Source organism: Macaca nemestrina, chromosome 12, assembly GCF_043159975.1.
Source record: "Macaca nemestrina isolate mMacNem1 chromosome 12, mMacNem.hap1, whole genome shotgun sequence".
NCBI classification, from domain to species: Eukaryota; Metazoa; Chordata; class Mammalia; order Primates; family Cercopithecidae; genus Macaca; species Macaca nemestrina.
Window position 1 is genome coordinate 55,947,936 of NC_092136.1, and position 19,716 is coordinate 55,967,651.

The 19,716-nt window shown below is 39.3% G+C and overlaps 1 protein-coding gene across 7 annotated transcripts in view; it reads left to right on the forward strand.

Annotated features, from left to right (window-relative positions):
• The window catches only part of LOC105488765 (SET binding factor 2), a 547,946-nt gene that overhangs the window by 408,334 nt on the left and 119,896 nt on the right, over nucleotides 1-19,716 (forward strand). The window lies entirely within an intron of this gene.

Consider the following 19,716-nt stretch of genomic DNA (forward strand, 5'->3'; position numbering starts at 1 on the left):
TTATGAAGCATACCTCTAGAAACTTTTAAAAAATATTTTTGCTTAGAGATATTGAGTTGGCATCACTCCTACTCTCTAATTTCTTCAGCCATTTTCACACATATAACCAGCAAGGATACTTCATTAAGTTTTGGCTTAGAGGGGGCAAAGTCAAGATGTTATGGTTTAATTAATTGTTACATAGTATTATTTATAAGTTTCAAATATTCATATATTTCTCTCTCTTTTTTTTTTTTTTTTTTTTGAGACGGGTTTTTAGCTCTGTCACCCAAGCTGGAGTACAATGATGCCATCTTGGCTGATTGCAACCTCAATCCCCTGGGCTTAGGCAATCCTCCCACCTCAGCCTCCTCAGTAGCAGGACTGCAAGCATGCACCACCACACACAGCTAATTTTTAAAAATTTTTTTGTTTTGTAGAGATGACATCTCACTCTGTTGCCCAGGCTGGTCTCAAACTCCTGGGCTCAAGTGATCCTCCCGCTTGGCTTCCCAAAGTGTTGGGATTATAGGCTTGAGCCACCATGCCTGGCCATTTTCACATATTTCTAATAGGAAACATAGTTTTCAAAATTACACTAAATACACTTTTGTATTTCACTGATAATTCAGAAGTTCCTTGAATACTGGTTTTGCCTTAGTAATTAATATGGATTCTGGTTGTCCTACTATAGATATGAGAGTTTGTAGGTAATTCTGATGGAATACAAATATGCCCATTTTCCATAGTATTGATATTGTGGCTAGAAGAAAAATCTTATAGAAATATAAAAAATAGATATTTCATAAGTCATCACTTTTAATTGGTAAATGATAGGTTCTTAAAAATTTACAAAATAGGAAAAGAATTTTGTTTTTTTTTCAGACTTCATGATCTGGATACATTGCATTTCCTACAATAGGTCTCAAGGGATTATATTTTTGCCCAAAAAAAAAAAAGATGGGGCCGGGCGCGGTGGCTCGAGCCTGTAATCCCAGCACTTTGGGAGGCCGAGACGGGCGGATCACGAGGTCAGGAGGTCAAGACCATCCTGGCTAACACGGTGAAACCCCTTCTCTACTAAAAAATACAAAAAACTAGCCGGGCGAGGTGGCGGGCGCCTGTAGTCCCAGCTACTCGGGAGGCTGAGGCAGGAGAATGGCAGGAACCCGGGAGGCAGAGCTTGCAGTGAGCCGAGATCCGGCCACTGCACTCCAGCCTTGGCGACAGAGCGAGTCTCCGTCTCAAAAAAAAAAAAAAAAAAAAAAAAAAAGATGGGGGAGTGAGTGGGTGATGAAGGGTCTTTTTTCATCTTTTTTTCTGCTGTAAACCAAATATTAAACTTAAAAACAAATTAGCAGAAAAATGTTTGCGAGTGAAGACAAGTGTCAGTGCTGGCTGAATCCAAATTTGGCCTGGAAAAGATGTGAATGTGTTTATTACAGCACATCTTTCCAGCACAGCAGAATTTTAGAATGGTCAGATAATTAGTGTATTGCTTTTATTTCCTCCCTTCATTTTCTTCTTGTTCTTTAAGACAGTTTAGCATTCCTCCTCCTCCTCTTCCCTTTCAGCACAACCTCTCCTTGCTTCTCCCACTTTTCCTTTCTAGTTGTGAAAGACTGTCACTCTATCCTACTGCTGCTGAAAAACTTCTGCTTCTGAGAAACTGTGAATTATTATAATTAGTTTAGAACTAATGTTCTTTATTAAGATTAGTTTATATGTACTATTTAAACTTGTGATAGAAGGAAATTGGGGCAATTTACTCAGAAGCTCTACAACAATTAAATTGTGTTTTCCAGTGAATAAACAGTATTTTTAATCTTATTAAATTTATTTTTATAATATTTATTAATTTTTAATTTATGAAATATTTTTCTGAACTTGTCAACTTTTTTTGTGTGATGATTAACTTTTTTCATGTGATGGACAGTTTTTTTTTATATGATGAAAAAAGGTTTGAACCCTTTTGTTCATTCTTCAGAAGAATGAGGCAGCCTACTAAGACTGTTTCTTTCTCTACTCCAAAAGAAATATAGTACCGTTCAGTTCAGAGACATTGAAGTCCTATACTACCACGTCCTGAGTATTAGGACTACAAAGTCCAACAAGTCAAAATCTCCACCCTTAAACACACGCATGTACAGAGAAGATAGATTAGTAAAACAAATTATAGCATATGTATTCTAAAACAGATATAATCTAAGTACTGTAAGAATACATTAGTTCCTGGTGACCCAAGGAACACTCCCCAAAAATTGTGACATATATGCCCATGAATGGTAAATGAGCATTTGTCTTGCAGGTGGGAATGAGATAAACAGTGAGTGAAGTATGAGATGACATAAATATTACAGGCAAAAAAAAAAAAAAAAAAAAAAAACACTTGAATCACTTACTGGGAATTGTGACTGGAAATGGAGGCAGAAGGAACAGGATGGTGCCACTGCACTCCAGAGTGAGACTCCGTCTCAAAAAAAAAAAAAAAGGCAGAAATCCACTTTTTAAAGATTTCCTAATTAATTATTAATAATAAAACAGGCTACCCGTAGCTTGGACTTCTATGTGGATCTGTCCAGAAACACGGAAAATTGCAGAATTTTAACTTGAAATTTTAACTTGAAAGATAGGTCCAGCTAAAAATATAAATTCAAGAGACTTCTACAGAGAGATGATTACCAAATTCTGTTGGAAGAAGATAAAAGAAAAAAGAATAGAGGTCAGAAACATGGAAGAAAAATCTATGGAATAACAAAGTGAAGAAAAGCTAAAGAATGAGACAGCACAAGAGAATCATGTGAAGATCAGGTGAAGTTGCAGAATTCCTATTTTGGAATAGAAGTTAAAAGAAAGTTGCTAATTTGAGCAGTCTTTAGTAGGTTATGTAGTGCCATTAAAAATCAACTGATCATTTATTTTGCAAGGAAACAGTGAGAAAGGAAACATAATTATGACTGAGCCAGGCTCTAATTTATTCTACAGTAGCATGGTATTTGATTATTCCTGTTGGCCCCTCAAAGTACGTTTTCTGTTTTAGAAGATCGTAACACTTCCCACAAACAGATAAAGGCAGCACGTGTTTGACAAAAGGAACAATGCCCTCTCTTCTAATTCTGAGACAGTAGGAGGTGAAGGCGAAGGTCGCACTGAAGGGAGGAGGCATCCCATCTCCTAGAAAGTCATGCTGTGGAAGATTGGGGGCAAGGCTACGGAGGTTTTCCAGTGTGAGTCTGTTTCAATTCTGATTCTGCCTTGGCCTTAGTTCACCAATCATCCTGGACCCTATTACAGGAGGATTCCAGAACCATCAAATAATTCCTGACATACACATTTAAAAGTAAAATTTTTACAACAGAATAAATAATAAAAACATGAAATTTTTTATTGAAATTTTTCATCTTCCAGAAAAAATGGATTTCTTCCAGAAGTATACCACTTCTTACTTTGCTATCACCATGTATAGAATATAATATAAAGTGTCTGTCCCCACTAAATTGAAAAAGGAAGTAGCAAGCTTTAATGTCTACTGTGATTTTTCTCAGAACCAGTAAGATATCTACTGTTTCTACCCACTGTCTTATGTCTTATAAAACTTGAAGAAAAAATGATTGTGAAGTATACAGACCTAGACTTGAAAGAGTTTTATTTGTGGACAACATGAGGGTTGGAAGAAAATATTAGACAGTATAGAGTTAAATTTTCAATAATATTTTAAAATGTTCAAATAATACAACGAAAAGTTCATCATGAGCCACTCAAGAGTATTGGCATCATGTTCAGTAATGGGAAGTAATTACTCTGGTATTTTTTGTGTGGTTTTTTTTTTTTTTGGAGGCAAAGTCTCTATCTCCCAGGCCAGAGTGCAGTGGCGCAATCTCAGCTCACTGCAACCTCCATCTCCCAGGTTCAAGTGATTCTCCTGCCTCAGCTTCCTGAGTAGCTGGGATTACAGGCACCTACCACCACACCCAGCTAATTTTTGTATTTTTAGTAGAGATGGGGTTTTACCATGTTGGCCAGGCTAGTCTCAAACTCCTGACCTCAAGTGATCCGTCCATCTCAGCCTCCCAAAGTGCTGGGATTACAGGCGTGAGCCACCACACCAGACCATAATTACACTATTTGAATATCTAGGTCCCAAAAAACTTTCTTTGGTTTATGAATTTACTGCCTTAGATTGTTTCCATGAAATGTTGAGAATGTGTTTACATGATTGAATATTTAAGTTATTTTGTTAGGTTTTCCTTTCCCAGACTATTACTTGGAACAATTGGAGAAGAGTGGCTAATTTAGCCCAGAAAACACAGGGGAGAGTCTAAGCAGAAAGTCAGAAATGGCACAAACTACAGTGCCTCCCATAAGATGAGCAGATAGGGACTCTTCTGAGCCAAGGTTCCATTCAGCATGAGTATTTTATGCACCCACAGCTCTGTGGCAAATGCTTGACTTCTCTTCCGTTGTGCTCCAGGAAAACTGAAATTTGCAACCTTAGGATAAGGAGAAAGTACACCACCAAAACTATAGGAGGAAAATGCAGTTAGTCATCTTCCAGTTGAGAAAAGCAGGGGGAGGAGCTAATACAGTATAGTAGGAATTCCTAATGCCAACCTACTTTCCTTTTGTTTTGTTTTGTTTTTGTTTTTTTTCTGAGACGGAGTCTCGCGCTGTCACCCAGGCTGGAGTACAGTGGTCGGATCTTGGCTCACTGCAAGCTCCGCCTCCCGGGTTTACGCCATTCTCCTGCCTCAGCCTCCCGAGTAGCTGGGACTACAGGTGCCCGCCACCACTCCCGGCTAGTTTTTTTTTGTATTTTTTAGTAGAGACGGGGTTTCGCCGTGTTAGCCAGGGTGGTCTCGATCTCCTGACCTTGTGATCCGCCCGTCTCGGCCTCCCAAAGTGCTGGGATTACAGGCTTGAGCCACCGCGCCTGGCCTCCTTTTGTTTCTTTTACTTATATTGAACTTATATGTAAGATTTCATTTTTAAAAGCTAAAACCACATTTTTTTAAAGTAGGAAACCCCCTCCCATCTCTAAATGATCAGACTCAAAAACTAAAGGTCCGGATTATTGGCTCCTCTTCTTCATGTTGGCTCCTCGTTCTTCATCTAGCATAGAGCATTTCACAAAAACAGTTTCTCAAATTGAACTGATGATCTAATATTCAATACAAGAGCCCAGGTGTCCTGATTTCAGATCCGTTATTGCTCAATATGGGCTCTAATCCTTTGACCTGGACCCGTGACTCTTAACTCTGCTGCACATTAGAATCACTTGGAGTGCCTTTTTTTTTTTTTTTTTTTTTTTTTTTTTTGAGATGGAGTCTCGCTTTGTCGCCCAGGCTGGAGTGCAGTGGTGTGGTCTCCACTCACTGCAAGCTCAGCCTCCCGTGTAGCTGGGACTACAGGCGCCCGCCACCACGCCCAGCTAATTTTTGTATTTTTAGTAGAGACGGGGTTTCACCGTGTTAGCCAGGGTGGTCTCGATCTCCTGACCTTGTGATCCACCTGTCTCACCCTCCCAAAATGCTGGGATTACAGGCGTGAGCCACTGCACCCGGCCCTGGAGTGCTTTTAAAGACAACAGATGGAAAGCCCCCATCAAAGGGTAGTTGAAAACAAAATCCTTGAGGCTAAAGCCATCAGTGTCTTAAAAATTCCAGAAGTATTCAAGGATCTCAGAACCCTAAGAGTCTGTCATTCACTTCTATGTAAATGCTGATGATGTCTAGTACAGCTTAATGACATACTTCACCAGTAGACACTGGTTATAAAGACAGTACTCTCCAGGCTAGCATGGCAGAGTACTTGGAGATTCTAGCCTCCAAAAAATAACTTAGGTCTGTAAGTTTCTGTAAGTTTAGGGTTCTAAAAGCTTAATGAAAAATGAGGGATACTTATTTTTAATTTATCACACCTGATGATTCAAATCAACAGTGTTTATTCAGCTCTTGTGTTCAGAACCCTTTGGCAGTCAAAATGAGGAACCTCAACATAGAAGATCTAGCCTCTGCCTTTGAGGAACTTGTGATTTATTATCATTGAGTTGAGGAAAAAGAACTCATAAAATATAATAATAATGATACCTAGCATTGACTGAACACTTCCTAGGTACCAGATACTATACTGAGCACTTCACTAAGCACTTCGCATACACACATGTGAGGACTTAATCCTCACAATCATAACCTTGAGAGTTAGTCTGATTTCAGAACCTGTTCCCTTAACCATCAGTCAATCCATAGACTAGTGAGAGGTAATAAAATGGCTGTTTGCGGGGACAGAGCTGGAGTCCTCTGCTATGTCCTGGGTATAAAATTTTTAAAATCAATTTAAAATAAAAAAACAAAGTGGTTGTTCTTAAGCCACTAAGTTTTGGCTGTTTTTTTTTTTCCCCCATACAGCAATAGATGGTAGAAATACTGGTACATAGTAAGTGCTATTGACATCTTAGCTAATATTGCTATTATTATGTAGATCTTTGATGCCAGGTTATAAAATCCAGATATGTGATCAGTAGGGAACTTTTTCTTGTGTGTGTTTTTGTTTGTGTTTTTTGAGACGGAGTCTCGCTCTGTCGCCCAGACTGGAGTACAGAGGCATGATCTCGACTCACTGCAAGCTCCGCCTCCCGAGTTCAAGCAATCCTCCCACCTCAGCTTCCCTAGTAGCTGGAATTATAGGAGTATGCCACCACAACTGGCTGATTTTTGAATTTTTGGTAGAGACAGGTTTCACCACGTTGCCCAGGCTAATAGGTAGCTATTTTAGATGCTTGGGCAAGAGAGCAATGTGAATTAGATAATACTTTATTAAGTTTGTAATGAAGTATGGCTTAAAAGAAATATTGATTAGTGCAAGAGAAGATATGTTTACGCACTGTATTAGAAGTTTCACAAAAACAGAACTGTATGGAAGTGCAAATCAGTGGTTCAACACAAAATTACATATTACAGATATCTGCTGAAGTTATACAATTGTATACCTTCTGTGATTTAGGATATTGTGTCACCATTAACAATTATTCTTCCTCATGGTAACGATCAAAATTTTACTGGCTTCATCCTAATCTTGTGAATTTTATAGGAAATTTTCTAAAAACAACAAAAGTAAAATTCAAAGTTTTCAAGGTTAAAAAATTTTGAAGAGGTTTGTTTTCACCCAAGGAAGCCCTAGAATACTTTTTCTGAAATGTTGTCTGGCGACTGCTTGCATTTTTGCTGTCTTTTAAGCCAAGGTGACGTTTGTATTGGTCTGGAATTTTTGTCTCTTTACTAAGTAACTGGTTTCCAAATTGCATGTTTAATAACTTCTCATTATGTTGTATAAAGATCTGTGGTGTTACAAGGAGAGCTGTGGAAAAACGACACATTTGTGCTTTATTGTTTTTCTTTTTTTAAACACAAGATCTCACTCTGTCACCCAGGCTGAAGTGCAGTGGCACGATCATGGCTCACTGCAGCCTCAAACTTCTGGGCTCAAGGGATCCTCCCACCTCAGCCTCTTGAGTAGCTGGGACTACAGGTGTGCACCACCATGCCTAGCCTATTTCTTATTATCATTTTTTTTTTTTTTAAGAGATGGGGTTTTGCCATGTTGCCCAGGCTTTTATTGCTTTCCTCACAAAATCAACTTTGTTTAATTGGGGGGATGGGGAGAGTTGTAGAGACTCTACTTGGCCACAGCTAAAATCTGTTCTCTTTTCCATCCAAGAGAGCTAACTGAAGCTGACATGACTTCTGGGAAGTGCCTTGCAGGTGACCTCTGGGCGTGCCCCATGCCAAAGTGTTACCATGAGAAATCAGTCCAACAGGAGTGAGATTTGAATCCTCTGGAAGGATTAAGGCAGGGGAAAAGTATCTGGACAGTATCCCCTTATTTGGAATTAATAAACTAAATTTTTACAGCATAACTCTCTCTGTAGTTATGAGAGATGAGATGCATGTAACAATTAAAAGTTACTCGTTCTTTCTAAAACAACTGTATTATCGGTTTCACTGGCTTCATCCCCGTGTTTTGAACCTCATATGTGATAGTACATTTTAGAATCACCATCCCAGCCCCCAGCAGAGTGCTAAACACATCTTTGGAACTCTAAGCACTTCACATACACACATGTGAGGACTTAATCTTCACAAACATAACCTTGAGAATTAGTCTGATTTCAGAACCTATTCCCTTAACCATCAGTCAATCCGTAGACTAGTGAGAGGTAATAAAATGATTGTTTGGGGGAACAACCATTGGGGGATAATTTAGCCTTAGGTACTAGTGCCGTGCCAAGAGCTTTCTGTCCAAATACATATCTTACCTTATTTAATCATTCATTTGGTTCATTTAAATATTTTATATGTCATGCTATTTTTGTTGTTGGACTTGAAGAAATGAGATTCTATATCCAAAAATGCCTTTTTATGCTATAAAAAGGCAAAGGAGCACTAGTATCTTTGTGAGTGGCTTGTATATAATCTTAAAACCACCATTGACTCCAGATCTTTTTGTTAAGCACTTGCCAAAGTCTTCTGAGGGCAGTAAAAGGATTAAGGCATGCATTTCTGAGGCTGGATATTAATAAATTATAGGTTTCCTTTTCCTTCTTCTTAAATTTGAAAATCATATTTCTTGTAATCCAAGTCATTGATTAAAATGCTGACAGGGCAGAATTTTGTAGCAGGCTGCTAGACACCCCCTTCTAGGATAGCTGCAGTCCATGCAGTCATTAGACAAGGAGAATATGACAGGAAAAGTAATTTGGAATCAAATCACAGAATGTCTAGAATGTCATGTTAAGGAGTTTAGACTAATATTATTCTCTGGTCACTAAGGAGTACAAAATACTCTTGAGTAGGGCAGTGACGTGATTGTTGCAGAAATAAACTAGAGCATTGTAGAAGATAGGAAGATGAGAGATTAGAGCAACAGAGGCCACTTAGTAGGCTAATATAACAGACAAGTACTGATGAGGGTACTTAGAGAGAGATCCACATAGAGGTAGCAACAGTTACAAACCAAATCTACAGGGGCCAAACAAATAAGACAAATGAGTTAGCAGGCCACATGAAGAGCACATGTCCCATCTAAGGGGCAGCCTCTGCTCAGCTTCAGCAGTTGTTGCCATGCAGAGATGTAGGAACATTGCTATCACATCTTTAGGCTTTTCAAAAGAAGTGCGAAATTTAGATTGTATGTAAAACCTCTTCACTTTCAAATGTTGACTTCATTTTTCAAAAATCCTAGACAGCCAAAACAAAGCACATATGTGGCCAGATGTAGTTAATAGCATGCGAGCTTCACAACCTCTAGCTTTTAGCTTCTGGTTGTGAATTGTAGTTGTGTGGAAAGTTGTAAGGAAAAGGCCTGAACTCTGGGGCCAGAAAGATCTGGATTTGAATCTTGGCTCATCCTGAGATTTTTTTTTTTTTTTGAGACGGAGTCTCACTCGTTGTCCAGACTGGAGTGCAGTGGCACGATCTCAGCTCACTGCAACCTCTGCATCCCAGGTTCAAGCGATTCTCCTGCCTCAGCCTCCTGAGTAGCTGGAAATACCGGTGCACACCACTACACCCAGCCAATTTTTGTATTTTTAGTGAGGATGGAGTTTTGCCACTTTGGCCAGGCCATTCTTGAGCTCCTGACCTCAAGTGATCCGCCTGCCTTGGCCTCCCAAAGTGCTGGGATTACAGACACTAACCACCACGCCTGGCCTCATCCAGGCGTGTTTAACTGTCTGAACTTTTATTAAACAAATGTTTAACTGTCTGAACTTTTATTTTTCTACTCGAAGATGGTGATAACTAAAGATGGAATTTTTTTCATTATGCACATAAAGCACCTAACATAGTGCCTGGCATATAGTAAGTGCACAGCGAATATTTGTTGAATGAAAGACAAGACATGAATTCAACTATAAATTGAATGTCTGCTTCACCAGTCACTGGATATATATTGACAAATAAAACAGACACAGTCCCTATGCTCAACAAGCTTAGCCCAGGTCCTCCAGGTGGCAAATGGCAAAACCCATGATGATGCATGTCAGCATCCTCCACCTTTGGGGTTGGAAGTCACAGGGCATACTTGATTATGTTGGTTTTTAGTGGACCCTAATATTTTCATTTAGGGCAAGGACTCTGTAGCCTGAAGATAGGAATTAGAATACTTTTAGTGAGATACAGCCTAATAACATAATTGAGAAAAGAATGGAAAATGCAAAACTCATGACTCGTGAATAACAAAAGCAAAGATTTTAATAACTATGTATCCCTAAAAAGAACTTTATGAACAGATTATTATTCTAGTTTAATTTTGCTTCAGTGGCACCGTTTCCTTTGTATTAGCCAGCATTGTTAGCATTTTTGAGAAGTCATAGATTTGATGAGGATTTGTGGAGGAGCTGCTGAATTACAGAAGAAATTATTATGGCAGAAAATCAGTTATGTGTTGCTGTAAATACTTGACTCAGTAACTCAGCAAATTCCCTTTATATCCAAAGTGCAAACATTTTGTACCTAACTCAGAAGGTCTGTTTTTAATTTCTACAGTTTTGCAGTTGTTCCTCTTTGTCACTGATAGATTTTTACATGTTAAGAGAGACATAAAGATAAAGAGAGGTCACTTTCAGAGGGAGTTTTAAGTATTGGGGACATGAAAGCATGGGATTAACCCTCAGTCACAGGCATGTTTCAGTATTGATAGCAGGAGATTACCTGGAAGAAGTCAGAGAACCATCTGGAATGACTGTGGAGTTAGCTGGTTTTATTATACTCTTGGGTGACATTTCCAGCTAATAAAATTAGAATTAAAATGATAATCTTAGAAGCAAGCCTCTGGGAAATATGTAATTAACCTTTTGGAATTTAACAAGCATTGTATGTACCGCCAGTACCTATATTTAAGATGCTTTAACCTAGCATTTGAATTGATGCCAAGATGTGCAAGACATGGTCTCTGCCCTCAAAGGCTATTAAGAGAGAGACTATATGTACACAGATTTTTAAAAATTATTTAGGTTTAATTCATAAAAACCTTAGAAGAAAACCTAGGCAATACCATTCAGGCCATAGGCATGGGCAAGGACTTCATTACTAAAACACCAAAAGCAACAGCAACAAAAGCCAAAATAGACAAATGGGATCTAATTAAACTAAAAAGCTTCTGCACAGGAAAAGAAACCACCATCAGAGTGAACAGGCAACCTACAGAATGGGAGAACATTTTTGTAATCTACCCATCTGACAAAGGGCTAATATCCAGAACCTACAAAGAGCTTAAACAAATTTACAAGAAAAAAACAACCCCATCAAAAAGTGGGCAAAGGATATGAACAGACACTTCTTAAAAGAAGACATTTATGCAGCCAACAGATACATGAAAAATTGCTCATCATCACTGGTCATCAGAGAAATGCAAATCCAAACCACAATGAGATACCATCTCACGCCAGTTAGAATGGTGATCATTAAAAAGTCAGGAAACAACAGATGCTGAAGAGGATGTGGAGAAATAGGAACGCTTTTACACTGTTGGTGGGAATGTAAACTAGTTCAACCATTGTGGAAGACAGTGTGGCGATTCCTCAAGGATCTAGAACTAGAAATACGACTTGACCCAGCCATCCCATTACTGGGTATATACCCAAAGGATTATAAATCATGCTGCTATAAAGACACATGCACGCACATGTTTATTGTGGCACTATTCACAATAGAAAAGACTTGGAATCAACCCAAATGTCCATCAATGATAGATTGGATTAAGAAAATGTGGCACATATACATCATGGAATACTATACAGCCTTAAAAAAGAATGAGTTCATGTCCTTTGCAGGGACATGGATGAAGCTGGAAACCATCATTCTCAGCAAACTGTCACAAGGACAGAAACCAAACACCACGTGTTCTTACTCATAAGTGGAAGTTGAACAATGAGAACACATGGACACAGGAAGGGGAACATCTCACACCGGAGCCTGTCGTGGAGTGAAGGGCTGGGGGAGGCATAGCATTAGGAGAAATACCTAATGTAAATGATGAGTTGATGGGTGCAGCAAACCAACATGGCACATGTATACATATGTAACCTGCACGTTGTGCACATGTACCCTAGAACTTAAAGTATAATTTTAAAAAAATTATTTAGGTTTAATTAATGGTTTACTGTTTAGTTTTTAAAACCTAATTGTTGGCATTTTAAAAATATTATCTCTTAATGAGCATACAAAAATAGGAACAACATAGGAACTTACTTCATATAATATATTTTCTTATAAAACAGTAGAGTATTATTTATTTTTTTAAAACTCTACTTTGATCATCTTTGTTGTCGTAGAAATACTAATACTTTATATTGTTATTATGGCTACTATTTTATCTTGTATCAAGCCTAAGAAAGGTTGTAGCATAGCATTTCGGCACATTTTAGAGCAAAAAATAGTCCTAAATGTAATAGAAAATAGAGTGAAATAATTGTTAAAGAAGTATAAACAAAGTTCTAGGCCAGCCATGGTGGCTCACGCCTGTAATCCCAGCACTTTGGGAGGCCGAGGTGGGTGGATTGCTTGAGGTCAGGAGTTTGAGACCAGCCTGGCCAACAAGGTGAAACCCTGTCTCTACTAAAAATACAAAATTTAGCTGGGGATGGTGGTGGGCGCCTGTAATCCCAGCTACTTAGGAGGCTGAGGCAGGAGAATTGCTTGAACCAAGGAGCCTGAGGTTGCAGTGAGCCGAGATCGCCCCACTATACTCCAGCCTGGGTGACAGAGCGAGACTACCCCTCAAAACAACAACAACAACAACAAAGTTCTACATAAGATAGTGTCATAGTCTGCTCAGGCTGTCATATTGAAATACCACCGAGTAGGTGTTTTAACAACAGAAATTTATTTTCTCAAGATCAAGGTTCCAGCCAATTCACTTTCCGGGAATGGTTTTCTTTCTGGGTTACAGATGGCTGCCTTATCACTATGTCATGTGGCCTTTCTTTTTTTTTTTTTTTTTTTTTTTTTTTTTTTGAGACAGAGTCTTGCCCTGTCGCCCAGGCTGGAGTGCAGTATCGCCATCTCGGTTCACTGCAAGCTCCACCTCCCGGGTTCAACACCATTCTCCTGCGTCAGCCTCCTGAGTAGCTGGGACTACAGGGGCCCACGACCATCTTCAGAATGTGGGGTGGCAGGGAGAGAGAGAGAACGCGTGAGCGTGTGCAAGACCAAGCTCTCTATCTCAGGATACTAATCTTGTTGGATCAGGGCCTCACCCTTATGAGCTCATATAACCTTAATTACTTCCTTACTACAAATAGGCCACACTGGAGATAGGGTTTCAACATATGAATTTGAGGGAAACACAAACATTCAGTTTATAACATGTAGTAAATAAAGAGGGAGCAAACAGGGAGGGCATTTTGAAAGAAGTAGCATCTGAATAGGCCCTTGAAGAATGGATTTGAACTATTAGAGATTGGAAGGAGGGATTCCAAGTAGATGAAACAGCTTGACCAATATCATGGCAGGGAGAAAGCAAAGAGTGCGCTTAGTACACAGAGCTTTCAGCTCGTTCACCTGTGGATACACCTATAGAAGTGAATAGTATTCAGAAAGTTGAGAAAGGGAGGATGTGACCAGATTGTTTAATACCTTATAAAACATCTGATGCTAGCTTCAGCACTGCTCTATCTAGCTGTATGACCTTTGTTATGTTTCTTTACTTCTGTTTATCTCGGCGTTCCCATGTATTACTGAAAAAAAATCTCTGAGGTTTGTTCTAACTCAGTGAGTCTATACTGAATAACAAGTAAGTGATTCAAGTTTGAGTGTTATGTGTTTGGGTGTGCCTGCATACTTTCACGTTTGTGTCTCACACCAGCAGATGTGCACCTTCTGCAAATTTTTGATAATAGGCAGAAAAATCTATTTTGGCTTCCTAAGTTGAATTTCAATTCCCTCCCCGCCCAGCCCCTCCATGAATTGGGAAACTTATTCAGCATATTTCAAGTACCCAAACTGGACCTCGCAGGGAGGATTGACCAGGCAAATAGAGAAGATATATGGCTTCCCCTGCCTTGTTCCACACTCTTTTTTCCACTTCTCTGGCCCTGTTATTTTCTCCTGCTTTTGACTTCATTTCCCTCATAACTGGTCTTTCTCCCCTGTTACGGAAACTTAATCCCAAAGCCTTCTTTCATATTCAGTTATGGAAATTGGGTAAAGGTATCCTCAAGCCTATAGTAACATTTGCTTTGTATTAGGAAGTAGGCCTTAAACTATGCAAATGAAACATAAATAGCAAACCTCTACACATTAGTAAATAGAGGAGCTAGTGGGTAGGAGGAAGGTGGATTTTATGGTGTTCCTAGAAGCCTTAGAAGTGAGAAATGATCCTCTGGAGCTTGAAGACCATCTTCAGTCCTAGAACAGTTTAATGTAACTTTATAGCTGTTTATTCTTAGCACTGGACCCATCTTGATTATTTTTAGCTAGATAATTACTGCTGTTTACTCATTTTCTAGAATTCTAGGCATAATTATTGGCTTACCCATGCAACTACTTTGATAACTTTGACCCAGTCTATATGATTTGATAGATAATTCTTCCTGGGAAATGGCCAATAGGTAAACAGCTTGTCTGTCATTCTAGAGGCTCAGTGTTAATGAATCTTTCCAAAATAAATACCATCTAGAATTAAAGTTGAAGAGCTGTTTTCCTCAGAAACAGAGGCATATTTCTCCTCAATAAATAAATGTTCTTATAATCAGCTTACAATGCTAAGTTTTTCTTCCAGTAATAGGTTGGTCTCCTTCTTTATCTTCATGTAATATTTTAACTTTTTGTACTATTGGCTCATCAAGGTTGATTGGTTAGTCTACTTTTAGCAGATGTACGTGCAAGTCAAGAGGTGTTATTTTAATAATAAACTTAAGCTAGGAGCTTAGGTGACTCATCCGATAATATTCTGTAAGTCAGAGCCTCTTCAAGGCCCAACCCCATATTTACTGCTTTGTAGCCTCCACTTTGTGTAGACACGACCTCAGTGAATCACACTGGCTGGCTGTCACTCATTCTCAGAAGACCACAGCATCAAAATAAAACCGTTAGAAAGTATAAGCACTGAAGTAACAGTTACAGTTTAAATGCACCCATGGTTGACTGTATCATGGAGGCAACCTACAATTTGAGTTATTGTTTGGTCATTGACAAGAGTCTTAAGTTTTTTTGTCAAAATGTCAGTGAAATTTGAAAAATTGAGCCCCTAAAAGATACTGATTTTCTTGTTTATAGGAAATGCTTTTTAAGACTTTGCTTTTTGTATCTCTGATAATTTTTTTAGGGGTCTCTGGAAAAGTTGAGTAGACAGAAACTAAGGAAAGAAGAGATGTAGTATAAAACTGTAATTCAATAGTACTGTGATTTCTGCCTTCATCTAGTAAGTAGAAAATAGTATAAGGAATAAGTTTTTACTTAGATTCACTATTATGTACTTGGCAATAAAAATTCAAGTTAAAAATCACTTAGAATGAGAGCTTCCTAATTGTGTTTTGCTTCTAGATTCTCTTTGTCATTAGAGTAGTCTCTAAGTTAGTAATAACATTATCTGGATATAATGAGAGGATTTAAACTCTAAAGTTCAGTCATACAAGGAAAGAAACATACTCTTTCAAGGGACTTACCTTTGTCTTTTCTTTAAATCCTAATATAGTGCTGACCTACTAAATGAAAGATCTTTGGAGCTAAATGATAGCCAGCTTTCTAGGTATATGCCACCTCACTGCCCATGCAGATCCCTAAAACTGCTCACTGTTCCTCTACCTAGGCAGTTGCTTCTATTTTCCAGTTATCTATGACTGCCTATGTGAGTTTTCTGCTGTTGTACCATGACCTTGTGCAACTATGCTGCTGCCCCCACTATCCCTTGAGCCCCTGGCTGCTGCTTCTGTTTTCTAAATACATATTGGTAGATCTTCTTGTGTTCATGTGGTAGAGCTGCCCTGAAATGAAGTTAGCACTATACACCATAATCTTTTTAGCTTTGTGTCCATGTTTCTTTTGCACTGTCAGACTGTGGTGAATGACTATAACCAACACTTGTTGTTGTGAACCAATATTTTTACGCTGCACTAATCCATATCACTTTAAACCTTTGTGACGAACTACATAGAGCATTTTTTAGTAAATTTTTTTTTTGTTTTGAGATGGAGTCTCACTCTGTCGCCCAGGCTGGAGTGCAGTGGTGCGATCTTGGCTCACTGCAACCTCCACCTCCGGGGTTCAAGCGATTCTCCTGCCTCAGCCTCCTGCCTAGCTGGGACTACAGGCGTGTGCCACCGTGCCCGGCTAATTTTTTGTATTTTTAGCAGAGACAGGGTTTCACCGTGTTAGCCAGGATGGTCTCAATCTCCTGACCTCATGATCTGTGGCATATATGCATACATTTCAGAAATATAAAGATTACAGTTTATTACAAAAACAGAGGTCCCTGTTCTTCTTTTATGATGTGCTTTTCAGACACAACTATGTTGAACTCTTCAGCAGTTTCTTTAGGTTATTTGGCTTAGCATTTATTATTATTATTATTTACTCGAACTCCTGATCTCAAGGTATCCACTTGCCTCAGCCTCCCAAAGTGCTGGGATTATAGGCGTAAGCCATCACACCCAGCCAAAAATACATTTTTTCCATAGTACTGCCATTTTATATTCTTTCCAGCAGTGTATGAGACTTCCAGTTGCTCCACATCCACATGTCAGTGTTTTTCAATTTAGCCATTCTTATAGATATGAAGCAGTAGGTTATTGTGATTTTCATTTCCCTAATTAATAATATTGAGTATCTTTGCATGTTCATATTTGCTATCAATGTATCATCTCTGGTGAAATCTCTATTCACATATTTGGCCTTTTTAATTTTTACTTATTTTTTTCTTCAACCTTTATTTTTTTTTTTAATTATTTTTTATTTTTTTGAGATGGAAGTCTCGCTCTTTTGCCCAAGCCGAACTACAGTGGTGCTATCTTGGCTCACTGCAAGCTGTGCCGCCTGGGTTCACACCGTTTTCCTGCCTCAGCCTCCCGAGTAGCTGGGACTGCAGGCGCCCGCCACCACACCTGGCTAATTTCTTTTATTTTTAGTAGAGACGGGGTTTCACCGTGTTAGCCAGGATGGTCTCAATCTCCTGACCTCGTGATCTGCCCGCCTCGGCCTCCCAAAGTGCTGGGATTACAGGCGTGAAACACCATGCCCGGCCTCAACCTTTATTTTAAGTTCAGGGGTACACGCAGGATGTGCAGGTTTGTTACATAGGTAAATGTGTGCCATGGTAGTTTGCTGCACAGATCATGCCACCACCTAGGTATTAAGCCCAGCATCCATTAGCTATTCTTCCTGATGCTCTCCCTCCTCTCACCCACCTCTGACAGGCCCCAGTGTGTGTTGTTCTTCCCTATGTATCCGTGTGTTCTCATCATTCAGCTCCTGCCTATAAGTAAGAACATGCAGTGTTAGGTTTACTGTTCCTGTGGTAGTTTGCTGAGGATAATAGCTTCCAACTCCATCCATGTCCCTGCAAAGATTATCATCTCATTCCTTTTTATGTCTGCATAGTTTCCATGGTGTATATATACCACAATTACTTTATTGAGTCTGTCATTGATGAGTATTTGGGTTGATTCCATGTCTTTACTATTGTTAATAGTGCTGCAATGAACATATGCATGCATGTTTCTTTATAATATAATGATTTACGTTCCTTTGGGTGTGTACCCAGTAATGGAATTGCTGGGACAAATGGTATTTCTGCCTTTAGATCTTTGAGGAATCACCACACTGTCTTCCATAAGGGTTGAACTAATTTACACTCCCCCCAACAGTGTAAAAGTGTTCCTTTACTGTGCAACCTCACTAGCATCTGTTTTTTTGCTTTAATAATTGTCACCCTGGCCGGGCGTGGTGGCTTACACCTGTAATCCCAGCACTTTGGGAGGCCAAGGCGGGTGGTTCACGAGGTCCGGAGATCAACACCATCCTGGCTAACACGGTGAAACCCCATCTCTACTAAAAATACAAAAAATTAGCTGGGCGAGGTGGCGGGCACCTGTAGTCCCAGCTACTCGGGAGGCTGAGGCAGAAGAATGGCATGAACCTGGGAGGCGGAGTTTACAGTGAGCCGAGATCGCGCCAATGCACTCCAGCCTGGGTGACAGAGCGAGACTCCGTCTCAAAATAATAATAATAATAATCATCATCATCATCATGTTTGGCGTGAGGTGTTACCTTATTGTAGGTTTGATTATCATTTCTCTAATCAGTGATGGTGAGCTTTTCTTTATATGTTTGTTGGCCACATGTATGTCTTATTTTGAGAAGTGTCTGTTCATGTCCTTTGCCTACTTTTTAATGTGGTCTTTTTTTCTTGTAAATTTACTTAAGTTCCTTGTAGACTCTGGATATTAGACCTTCATCAGATGGATAGATTGCAAAAATTTTCTCCCATTCTGTAGGTTGTCTATTCCCTGTGATGATAGTTTTTTTGCTGTGCAGAAGCTCTTTAGTTTAATTAGATCCCATTTGTCAGTTTTTGCTTTTGTGGCAATTGCTTTTGGCGTTTTCATTATGAAATCTTTGCCCATGCCTATATCCTGAAAAGTATTGCCTAGATTTTCTTCTAGGGTTTTTGATAGTTTCGCATTTTACATTTAAGTCTTTTATCCATCTTGAGTTTTTTTTTTTTTTTCCTTTTTTTTTTTGAGACGGAGTCTTGCTCTGTCGCCAGGCTGGAGTGCAGTGGCGCGATCTCAGCTCACTGCAAGCTCTGCCTCCCAGATTCACGCCATTCTCCTGCCTCAGCCTCCCAAGTAGCTGGGACATCAGACGTGCGTCACCATGCCCAGCTAGTTTTTGTATTTTTAGTAGAAATGGGGTTTCACCATGTTGGCCAGGGTAGTCTCGATCTCCTGACCTCGTGATCCCCCCACCTCAGCCTCCCAAAGTGCTGGGATTACAGGCGTGAGCCACTGTGCCTGGCCAGGTAAATTTTTGTATAAGGTGTAAGGAAGAGGTCCAGTTTCAATTTTCTTCAATATAGCTATCCAGTTCTCCTAGCACCATTTATTAATTGGGAATTCTTTCCCCATTGCTTGTTCTGTCAGGTTTGTCAGCGATCAGATGGTTGTAGGTGTGCGGTCTTATTTCTGAGTTCTGTATTCTCACTGGTCTATGTATTTGTTTTTGTACCAATCCCATGCTTCTTGGGTTCCTGTAGCCTTCTAGTATAGTCTGAAGTCAGGTAGCATGATGCCTCCATCTTTGTTCTTTTTTGCTTAGTATTTTCTTGGCTATTCAGGCTCTTTTGGTTCCATGTGAATTTTAATACAGTTTTTTTTTCTAAATCTGTGAAGAATGTCAATGGTAGTTTAATGGATATAACATTGAATCTATAAATTACTTTGGGCAGTATGGCCATTTTCACAATATTGATTCTTCAAATACATGAGCATGGAATGTTTTTCCATTTGTTTGTGTCCTCTCTGATTTTTTTGAGCTGTGGTTTGTAGTTTTCTTTGAAGAGGTCCTTCCCTTGCCTTGTTAGCTTTATTCCTAGGTGTTTTACTGTTTTTCTAGCAATTGTGAATGGGAGTTCATTCATGATTTGTCTCTCTGCTTGCCTGTTGTTGGTATATAGGAATGCTACTGATTTTTGCACATTGATTTTGTATGCTGAGACTTCACTGAAGTTGCTTATCAGCTTAAG